The sequence below is a fragment of the Doryrhamphus excisus genome, linkage group LG21 (genome assembly GCF_037039965.1).
Source record: "Doryrhamphus excisus strain RoL-2023G ecotype Guam linkage group LG21, RoL_Dexc_Guam_v1.1, whole genome shotgun sequence".
Lineage (NCBI taxonomy): Eukaryota > Metazoa > Chordata > Actinopteri > Syngnathiformes > Syngnathidae > Doryrhamphus > Doryrhamphus excisus.
In genome coordinates this window covers 2966754-2978297 of record NC_136377.1, presented here as the reverse complement: position 1 = coordinate 2978297, position 11544 = coordinate 2966754, and the positions used below count along the sequence as shown (strand labels likewise).

General features: G+C 37.2%; 1 long non-coding RNA gene across 4 annotated transcripts in view; it reads right to left on the bottom strand.

The window, feature by feature from the left end:
• The window catches only part of LOC131138012 (uncharacterized), a 55524-nt gene that overhangs the window by 2511 nt on the left and 41469 nt on the right, over nucleotides 1-11544 (bottom strand). For all 4 annotated transcript variants that reach the window (XR_013625172.1, XR_013625171.1, XR_013625170.1 and 1 more), the window contains one exon: nucleotides 5470-5661. This is a non-coding gene — a long non-coding RNA (uncharacterized LOC131138012). The remainder of the gene's footprint in view (nucleotides 1-5469; nucleotides 5662-11544) is intronic.

Here is an 11544-nt window from a genome sequence, read left to right as displayed (position 1 = left end):
AATTAGCGACTCCAAATTGTCCATAGGTATGAATGTGAGTGTGAATGGTTGTTTGTCTATATGTGCCCTGTGATTGGCTGGCCACCAGTCCAGGGTGTACCCCGCCTCCTCTCGCCTGAAGACAGCTGGGATAGGCTCCCTTGTGATGAATGAATGAATTCCCCTTCAAAAAGACAATGTTTAAAAGGCTGTATTTTGTAGTTGCAGTTCCCTTCATTCGCCACAAGATAGCGCCAGAGCCACACTACTGGAACAGATGACACCGCAGTTCAAAGCTTGTAATCCAGCTAATCCATCACAGTGACGTGAACTAAACGTTCATTCAACCTTCTTGGGAGTACAAATGGATTTTTTTTACATCAAAAAGCCGACAAACACGTAAAGATATCGAACATCATTGCAGGCATCAGTGATCCTGTGAAGGACTTGGACGTGTGTACAGTACATTGATGAAAACAACCGTAATATGCTGCTCTAGAGGTGCTATTGTGTAATATTATTAAAATACTTGTATTGTAATATTCATTCATTCATTCATTCATTTTCTACCGCTTTTTCCTCACGATCGTTATTTACAATAATTCATATACATACTTTAGTCATTTTGCTACAGTATTGAAATATATTCTCAACAACTTTATTTCAATGGAGTCGCTTAGTCGAACTTTTCATTTTCATTGTATTATCTGCAATCCTTTCTTATTTTATTACACTTTTTATATAATAATCAAAAATAGGCAGACTCCATTGCAATACATCGTAGGATTCAATATTTATAAACTGAATATTTTGGCAGTTAAAGCATAGAATACCTGCCTCAGACTTTCAAAATCTGCTGTTTTAACATTATTAGAGCCTTCTGAATATGAAATAACACCCCTACAGTCACTTTTACACTCCTATTTGGCAGTTAAAGCATAGAAAACCCGCCTAAGACTTTCGAAATTTGCATCATTAGAGCTCTCAATATGACCTAACACCCCTACAGTAACTTTTACACTCCTATTTTGGCAGTTAAAGCATAGAAAATCCGCCTAAGACTTTCAAAATTTACATCATTAGAGCCCTCTCAATATGACATAACACCCCCACAGTCACTTTTACGCTCCTATTTTGGCAGTTAAAGCATAGAAAACCCGCCTAAGACTTTCAAAATCTGCTGTTTTAACATTATTAGAGCCTTCTCAATATGAACTAACACCCCTACAGTCACTTTTACACTCCTATTTTGGCACCCGCCTAAGACTTTCAAAATTTGCATCATTAGAGCCCTCTCAATATGACCTAACACCCCCACAGTCACTTTTACACTCCTATTTTGGCAGTTAAAGCATAGAAAACCCGCCTAAGACTTTGGAAATTTGCATCATTAGAGCCCTCTCAATATGACCTAACACCCCTACAGTCACTTTTACACTCCTATCACCTAATATAGTAGATATAATCCAAAAAAAATAAGCAATTTAAGACATAAGACCAATAAAGATTAAATTGTCTTATATCGCAGTTTTCAAAATGTGACTTTTTCCACCCACCAGGTATACCTTGAAACCGGTAGGCGGTCATAAAGATTATGAGCCATCATTAGTGGTAACGGGCAAAGCGGTATGGATGATGTAAGACGCGGCCTTCTCCGATAGCTAGCTAGGACCACAGCAGACGATTTAGCCTGTTGACCAGGCTAAATGCTAAATGCTAATGCTAGTTTTGGCTATTCTATCCATAATATTTCTCATCCATTAGCGGCGAGTGTACTTTAAAAGCATTTAATAAGTATATGAGGCCTATTTAGAGGGCACTTGAACGCAGCGCCGGTCGCAGTAATGTTGCTGAACATCCTAAAATCGAGTTTAAGATGTTTTTTTTTTAATCATAATCACATTTATTAGCGACCACGTATCGGATACACGATGCCGTTTATCGGATACTTCAGGCTCGGACACAAAAAGAGAACACACGGGATGTTCCGGGCGTGTAACAAAAAGCTATACAATGTCGGACAATAGCGCTGACAACAATTAGCCACGGCCGGGCGGAACGTATGTAATCCGGTTATCCAGCAATGACGTCGCATTTGTGCGCGTCTTTGCGGCGCATTGAATGTTTTATAGAGCGGAGACGACACAGCGAAGTACACTGCGGCGTCCAGGCGTCCCGAGCCCTTAAAGGGCCGTGATCCTGCATCATGGGGGTTAATGGTTTCACGTACTGGGGTGTTGGTGGTGGTGAGGGGGGGCATCGCAGGTTTTTTCTCGAGCTTTCTATCACGGAACATTTGAATGCAGCATCTGTTGTCAGAGCCGGGGAGGTGTATGCCCCCTTTCCCAGAAGCCCCTTGGGCTGCTGACAGGGTGATGGATGATATCTGCAGCCTGGGCCGCATTGCCTCCCTCGTTGCACACAAACACACACTGAGAAAATATGCTGTGGTTGCCGATGGCAACAAAGCTAATATCCGACATATCAAGGGGAATGGAAAACCTTGCAAGAGAAAACAATGAAATAGTTTGCAGAGGAAATTGTTTGTTTACGTTTGTAAATACGGGATTTTAATTCCAATACAAATGACACTTGTAAATATATTTGAAAAAAGATCATACAACAGCAGTATTTATGTATTCTTAGCAGTACTACTCCGTAACCAATCTAATTAATACAAGTATCATATAAAAGTACTGAATATCCTCAATTTTTCGGGGGTTACGGGACCCCCCTTCCAATTCTGACTGTGTTATAAATGTTCTCCCGGTGTTCCAACAGCATTCCAAACATTGTTATCGCATTCGAAAAACACATCACTAGGAAGCGTCGCTTTCTAAATTTGCATCATTAGAGCCCTCTCAATATGACCTAACACCCCTACAGTCACTTTTACACTCCTATTTTGGCAGTTTAAAGCATAGAAAAGCCGCCTAAGACTTTCGAAATTTGCATCATTAGAGCCTTCTCAATATGAACTAACACCCCTACAGTCACTTTTACACTCCTATTTTGGCAGTTAAAGCATAGAAAACCCGCCTAAGACTTTCAAAATTTGCATCATTAGAGCCCTCCCATTCGAAAAACACATCACTAAGAAGCGTCACTTTCTAAATTTGCATCATTAGAGCCCTCTCAATATGACCTAACACCCCTACAGTCACTTTTACACTCCTATTTTGGCAGTTAAAGCATAGAAAAGCCACCTAAGACTTTAAAAATTTGCATCATTAGAGCCTTCTCAATATGAACTAACACCCCTACAGTCACTTTTACACTCATATTTTGGCAGTTAAAGCATAGAAAACCCGCCTAAGACTTTCGAAATTTGCATCATTAGAGCCTTCTCAATATGAACTAACACCCCTACAGTCACTTTTACACTCCTATTTTGGCAGTTAAAGCATAGAAAACCCGCCTAAGACTTTCGAAATTTGCATCATTAGAGCCCTCCCATTCGAAAAACACATCACTAAGGAGCGTCGCTTTCTAAATTTGCATCATTAGAGCCCTCTCAATATGACCTAACACCCCTACAGTCACTTTTACACTCCTATTTTGGCAGTTAAAGCATAGAAAACCCGCCTAAGACTTTAAAAATTTGCATCATTAGAGCCTTCTCAATATGAACTAACACCCCTACAGTCACTTTTACACTCCTATTTTGGCAGTTAAAGCATAGAAAACCCGCCTAAGACTTTAAAAATTTGCATCATTAGAGCCTTCTCAATATGAACTAACACCCCTACAGTCACTTTTACACTCCTATTTTGGCAGTTAAAGCATAGAAAACCCGCCTAAGACTTTCGAAATTTGCATCATTAGAGCCTTCTCAATATGAACTAACACCCCTACAGTCACTTTTACACTCCTATTTTGGCAGTTAAAGCATAGAAAACCCGCCTAAGACTTTCGAAATTTGCATCATTAGAGCCTTCTCAATATGAACTAACACCCCTACAGTCACTTTTACACTCCTATTTTGGCAGTTAAAGCATAGAAAACCCGCCTAAGACTTTCGAAATTTGCATCATTAGAGCCCTCCCATTCGAAAAACACATCACTAAGAAGCGTCGCTTTCTAAATTTGCATCATTAGAGCCCTCTCAATATGACCTAACACCCCTACAGTCACTTTTACACGCCTATTTTGGCAGTTTAAAGCACAGAAAACCCGCCCAAGACTTTTAAAATCTGCTGTGCTGTTTTAACATTATTAGAGCCCTCTCAATATGAACTAACACCCCTACAGTCACTTTTACGCTTCTATTTTTGGCAGTTAAAGCATAGAAAACCCGCCCAAGACTTTTAAAATCTGCTGTGCTATTTTAACATTATTAGAGCCCTCTCAATATGAACTAACACCCCTACAGTCACTTTTACGCTTCTATTTTTGGCAGTTAAAGCATAGAAAACCCGCCTAAGACTTTCAAAATCTGCTGTCTTTCGTATTCCATCGGAATATCATGTCATGTTGCTAAGAACGAAAAAAAAGAAGCTAATTTTACGACAAACCAACAAGTCCGTGCTTAGTGTGACGTAAACTTTAACGTCAACGTAATCCCGAACTCTCTCTCTTCATCACAATCCCGTTAAAAAAACCCGTTGGGACTCACCGCTAACCTATGAGAATGTAACATGTAGACGTTAGCCTCATGCTAGCAGGTAGACGTTTCTCGACATAATCCCACACACACTATTAGCCTGTACTAGCCTGGAAATTGTTTGTTTACGTTTGTAAATACGGAATTTTAATTCCAATACAAATGACACTTGTAAATATATTTGAAAAAAGATCATACAACAGCAGTATTTATGTATTCTTAGCAGTACTACTCCGTAACCAATCTAATTAATACAAGTATCGTATAAAAGTACTGAATATCCTCAATTTTTCGGGGGTTACGGGACCCCCCTTCCAATTCTGACTGTTATAAATATTCTCCCGGTGTTCCAACAGCATTCCAAAGATTGTTATCGCATTAAAAAAAACACGTCACTAAGAAGCGTCACTTTCGTGTAAAAGTTTACTTTCGTAAACTTTAACGTCGACATACTCCCGAACCCTCTCTCTTCAATTACCATTGTTCATTCACGTCACAATCCAGTTTAAAACCTGTTGGGATTCACCGCTAACCTATGAGAATGTAACACGTAGACGTTAGCCTCATGCTAGCAGGTAGAGAAGGCGTTTCTCGACATAAATCCCACACACTACTAGCCTGTTACGACTTATCCAAAGAAATGTGTGCTGAGATGTAAACAATATAACCAACCACGCTGCGTTCAAGGACTGTCGTACAAAACAAATTAGCCTTGACAGCGTACTTCCTGGTAGCTTTTGTGTATTCAATGTAATTTTACTGATAAAAATGCTCTTAGTGGATGTCAGTGATATTCTATGAACCGGTCTATACTGCAACAATGTATTATGTGTGTAGTATGTAGTATATACATGAAAGTACCCCCCCCTTTCTGTCATTGTCCTTACCTACTGTCCTGCTTTCCACCGCCCTATTGATGTTTCAGCAGTTAGGCCCCAATCCAGCGGTTTTATCACCTTAGCGACAGGCGCAGCATAATGATGTGGCGCTTCGGGGGGGGTGGGGGGTGGGGGTAAGGGGGGGGGTTGAGATGAGTGTCTCTCTCCACTTTCACTTCCATCTTCCTCGTCGTCCTCGCTCTAGAAGAACGTAAAGAAAGGAAGGCAGTGACACATGGAGAGAAGCGGGGGACAAATATAGAGAGGATGGCGCTGCCGGAGTGGGGGGGTGGTGGGGGTGGGGGTGGTGGGGGTGGGGGTGTTTTAAGTGACTAATGTGGGACAGAGCAGAGTGGAAGGTTGTCTGGCTTCTTCCCGTGCACACTAAGCACCCGAGCCACTTCAATTGGGATTCAATTCTACTACAAAACACGGAAGGAAATCAACCTTGTGGATACGCGTTCATAGACGTAGAAATACAATATGCTAGAATGTTATTGTTGACACAAAAACAATAATTACAACAATAAAATGTAAATATTAGGAGAAAAAGTTGTCATTATGTAATATTATTAGGAAAAATAACATCATTTTAAGACCAAATATTATGAGACAAGGTTGCACGGTGATCGAGTGGTTAGCGCGCAGGCCTAACAGCTAGGAGACCAGAGTTCTCGCCACCATCTCTATGTTCTCCCCGTGTATGCGTGGGTTTTCTCCGGGTACTCCGGGTTTCCTCCCACATTCCAAAAAAAAACATGCTAGGTTAAATTAGCGACTCCAAATTGTCCATAGGTATGAATGTGAGTGTGAATGGTTGTTTGTCTATATGTGCCCTGTGATTGGCTGGCCACACCAGTCCAAAGTGTACAAGACAGCTGGGATAGGCTCCAGCAACCCCCCCCCCCCCACGACCTTCATGATAAGAGGTAGAAAATGAATGAATAAATATTAAGATATAATATAAATATAAAGACACAAACAAAACAAAACAACAAATAAAGTTTTAATTTTTTAAAATTAGTTGCGGAAAAACAAGTTATAATGCTAAGGGAATGAAGTCAAAATATGATGGGAAGAAAGTCATATTATTTAGAAATAAAATTAGCTTGTAGCGACTTGTAGCATCACTGTGTTAATTAGTAAAGAACTACAAAGTCAACTGCTGATGACATCATAGACAGGTACTAGCAAGCTAACAGGCTGCTTTTGCGATGAAAATACATTAAGAACATAGTTGGACCGCACTCGGCAAAATTTTCTTGGCTAACCGAAAATCACACAAACGTTTTCGTGGAATTTATTTCAACAAAAGCGAGGAAAAAAAGATGTACATGCTAGCTTTTTACGTTTAGTAAACAGTCCATTATGTCCTTTTTTTTGGATGATGAAAGTTTATTCCTACTAAGTCAGCCTAAACTCCAGACTAACACAAAGTGTAAAGTTAGTCCACCCGCCCACTGGACACACTTGAGAACATTCTAGGAATTTCTTGTGTGTTCGTGCACGGATGCGTTCACAAAAACACAACAATTCTTACCCACCAATTTCCCATATAAAACTATTTCAAAGTTTTCAAAAAAATGTAAAATGTCTGACTATGTCTGGCGATATATAAAAGCAGGAAGACAAAATGAGGCGGAATCTGAAGCAAACGAGCAACACTAGCCGTCCGGTGGCAAAAGGGGTTAAAAGGTTTCACATGTCACAACAATGCAAGGTCACATTCAAGTCCCAGTCACAGGATAGCCAAGCCTGGAAGACAGAGGACAATTATCCCGGTCTGTTACAGTTCAATAAGTCCATCAAGCTGCAAGCCAGATACCACGTTGCCCTGGCAACGCCTCTGAAGTCAATCACAGATCGCGGGGCAAAAGAAAGGGGAGATAATACGAGACGAGGGGAAGGGAAGGAGGCAGCGAGGCCTGCAGAACCGACGCACAATTCACACCAATCTTTCATAGGCTGTTGATGCATGACAAAAAATAATAATAATAATAATACTATATGAAAGTATCCTGAGACAACTGACTTGTTATAGATTTTGACATTTGGCCGTCATGCCTACATGCACTTAATATTGTCTTTAGTACTGTTTGCAACCATAAGCAATAACAATAAACACAATATGCTAGCACTGCTAGCCTGAATGGTAATGGTTTTATTTCATTTACAATTGAATGCATCCCATAATCAGTTCACAGTTCCACATGTCCAAAAGGAGTAGGAAGAAGCAAAGCTTATTAAATCCTACCCCAACCATCTGGTACTTTTACAATCAGTAACTGTTACATTTGTTCACTTCCTGCTTTCCATAATACAGTGTAAGTTTGTTTTTTTTAAATAATGCACCTCGTACCGAAGTACGAGGCGATATGACCATACAATGACATAATGGGTACCATAGTAACTGTCAATATAGTGATATTACAGTATAGTATAGTGTTATTATTTCAATTTTTTTTATTAAAAAAACATTCTTTAAAATGAAAAACTATTTATTAAATTTTTTATTATTTATTTATTTATTTATTTATTTTTTGTCACGTATGATATGACCATATACATAATGACATAATGTGTACCATAGTAACTGTCAATATAGTGATATTAAAGTATAGTAGAGTGTCATTATTATTATTTTAAAAAATGTAAAAATTTTGGAAGAAAAAAAATTATTTAAAAAAAAATGTAATTTTTTAATTTATTCTTTATTTATTTTTGGTCACATATGATATGACCATCCAATGACATAATGGGTACCATAGTAACTGTCAATATAGTGATATTACAGTATAGTATAGTGTTATTATTTAATTTTTTTTATTAAAAAAACTTTCTTTAAAATGAAAAAACAATTTATTACATTTTTTAATTATTCATTTATTTTTTGTCACGTATGATATGACCATATAATGACATAATGTGTACCATAGTAACTGTCAATATAGTGATATTAAAGTATAGTAGAGTGTCATTATTATTATTTTTTAAAAAGATAAAAAAATTTGAAAAAAAAACTAAAAAAAAAAATGTAATTTTTTAATTTATTCTTTATTTATTTATTCGCATATGATATGACCATCCAATGACATAATGGGTACCATAGTAAGTGTCAATATAGTGATATATATAGCACATCATGACTGGTTCAAGACTCTTCATCCTTGTATTGATCAAACATCAACTGCTTGTATTGTTTCTTGAATTGGCTCATCGTTGTGCATTGTTTGATTTCCTTACTCAATCCATTCCATAGTTTGATTCCACATACTGAAATGCTATGGCTTTTTAACATTGTCCTAGCATAGAAGTGTTTTAGGCATATTAAATGTATAATAAACCAAAATACTGTTTGAGAAGGCCCCTTGACAGTTGCTAATATAGAATAGAGAATCAGTCAATAGCTACACCTCCACGGTTTTATTGAGTACGGGCAGAAGCAACGAAAGGAAACAAACCAACAGAGGTAACGTACACAAAAACTTAATTCAGTTGACAGCACAGATAAGGACACACGAGTCAGTCGCAACAAACCAGCATTGGGGGACTCTGGGCTTTTAAACCTGACTGATTGTAATTGCCACCAGCCGTGTGCAATTACACTAGGGGTCAAGCTGCTGCAACTTCCCAACTAAAGGTAGTGCAGCACACCAAAATAAGAGCGGAACATGACACTTTGCACTTAAAAAAAAACAAACAAACTGCATAGCCGTAGCTGTATAGTTTTACACCAGGCATCCTGAAACCCTCATAAAATAAGCATTTATTATTTGACTTCACTGAAAATTACAGTATTCAAAGTTTTTTCATCATTAAACTAAATTTGAAACACTTATATGCTAGGACTACGTTAAAAAGCCATAGCATTTCAGTATGTGGAATCAAACTATGGAATGGATTGAGTAAGGAAATCAAACAATGCACAACGATGAGCCAATTCAAGAAACAATACAAGCAGTTGATGTTTGCTAAATACAAGGATGAAGAGTCTTGAACCAGTCATGATGTGCTATATATATATACGTATATATATCACTATATTGACACTTACTATGGTACCCATTATGTCATTGTGTGGTCATATCATACGTGACAAAAAATAAATGAATAAATAATTAAAAAATTTTATAAATTGTTTTTTAATTAAAACAAACTTTTTTTTAATTAAAAAATTTAAATAATAATAACACTATACTATAATATCACTATATTGACAGTTACTATGGTACCCATTATGTCATTGGATGGTCATATCACCTTGTACTTTGGTTTGTGACCAAAAAATAATAAAATAAAATAAAATAAAATAAAATAAAATAAAATAAAATAAAATAAAATAAAATAAAATAAAATAAAACAAAATAAAATAAAATAAAAAAATATTATATTTTAAAAAAAATTATATTAGAAAGGCAGGAAGTGAACAAATGTAACAATTACTGATTATAAAAGTACCAGATGGAGGGGTAGGATTTAATAAGCTTTGCTTCTTCCTACTCCTTTTGGACATGTGGAACTGTGAACTGATTATGTGATGCATTCAATTGTAATCTGATGCATGTTCAAATGAAATTAAACCATTACCATTACCATTCCTTGTTGGTCCAAGCTCATAACCCCCCTATACGTTAAATGTGTGTATATACTTGTCAGAAAACTGTTCATAATATAATTATCCAAGAACATTACGGTAAGATTACCGACACTCAGTGACTAGTGTAGTTTAGACAAAAATTACATACAATTATCTTTAATATGTAGAATTATTTCTGGAAAACTGTATTTACTATATTTACTATATTCATATATTGATATAGTGTACATGTAAACAAACGGTCGCAAGTGCACAGCACTTAAGGGAATCTAACACTAATCAAGTTAATAAAAATTACCTGTCATCATGCCTTTGATGAAAAGATGAAAAGGAAGAAACTTTGCCCTGGCTGCATTCACAAATATAATTCTATAATGTATATAATATAATAATATAACACTATGGGTGGCGCAGCAATTTCTAATCTTTATTGGATTGCAAAGTAACTGAATTTTAGCGCTGAAGAGGGGGATCTCGTAATGAAATGTGCATGTCGTCGCACAGGTGCATGTGTGCAGCGTCATCACTGTGTGTGTGTGTGTATTTGTGTGTGTGTGTGTATATATGTGTGTGTGTGTTCAGGTGACTGTCTGGCCTCCTGCCGCAGTGTCTGGAAAATCAGACACTGTCCCACCCCGCACCCCCTCTGAAAACCAACCCCCTCTTCTTTTCCGACAGTGCACCGCTATCAGGCATACCTGACACCCCCACTTCTTCCATCACCCCCCCCCCCCCATCCTGCTGTGATAAGAGAGCCCGTGAATACAAGCAGATTCGCAAAGACAACACACACACACAACACACACAACACAACCAGACAATGGACGCAATGGAGAAACGTAAAAAGGAATATTTATCGCTAAGCACGTCTCATTTCATTTGTCTTCCCTAAATCCAAACGTGGATAAAAAAAAAAAACGGCCTTATTATGTTTATCACGATTATGTGGTAATCGTGTCACATGACCAACTCGGAACAATGCAGCGTAATCTCCAGCACGCACTCGGCTCCATTAACTGGAACCTTTGGTTTATCAACACCCATTCAAGGCCCGCTTCCTGTAGGAAAACACAGTCTTGAGTAAAAGAAAAAAATCATAAATTAAATTAAATTAAAAATCTTTTGTCATTTGTCCCAAAACACTGCATTTTTGTAAAAACTAGATATGAATAAAAATTTGGCAAAAACAAAATGTCAAATTAATTACTTAATAATTAATATAATAACCGTTATAATAATTAAAATAGTTTAATAGTAAAAATAACAGTTTAAATACATAAAATTTAAATACAGAAAAAAAAATTCTTTATACATATGTTCATTACATATTCATTTAACCCATTTTAAGTCAAATAGTAGTGACAGACCACCTAGAAGGCATTTGTGATGTCAATTTTTATACCAATTTATGTCCAAGATATGTTACATTGTTCATGCTAAATGTTTTTATTAGCTTATTAGCATTTTAGGGGAAGCATATCCTGGGA